The sequence below is a fragment of the Penaeus monodon genome, chromosome 31 (genome assembly GCF_015228065.2).
Source record: "Penaeus monodon isolate SGIC_2016 chromosome 31, NSTDA_Pmon_1, whole genome shotgun sequence".
In the NCBI taxonomy this organism is placed as follows: Eukaryota; Metazoa; Arthropoda; class Malacostraca; order Decapoda; family Penaeidae; genus Penaeus; species Penaeus monodon.
In genome coordinates, this window is record NC_051416.1 from 161,899 (window position 1) to 162,362 (window position 464).

Below are 464 nucleotides of genomic sequence, written 5' to 3' on the forward strand. Positions count from 1 at the left end.
TTACAATTTGCATGACGATTTTAAATTTTATGTCTCTTTTATTGAATTCATCAGGCTCCTAAACATGTCAATCATGGGCTTGATTGTTGTTGGACTAATTATATTTAATACTATTTTGTAGATCCATGTTTGTATTTTATTATATTTATATATCTATTTTTACATCATTTACTATACCCTTCAAGAATTTCCAGCACACCTCCAATACCCACCAACATATCTATGGGTTTTCTTCACAGTGGAATTAACATCTAAATGGATCGGGAATAAAACTTTACATATATATTTAAAAGTCTTCATATTTTATTGACTTATTATTACAAATTTCGATTGGCTTGATCTTACAAGACAATTAGAATTCATTGGCAAATTATTTGTTACCCTTATCACAACCTACAAATTAAGTGCATCCTATATTCAAAATAAATTAATTAAGAATTTGCTATCATAACACTTGCAAAATA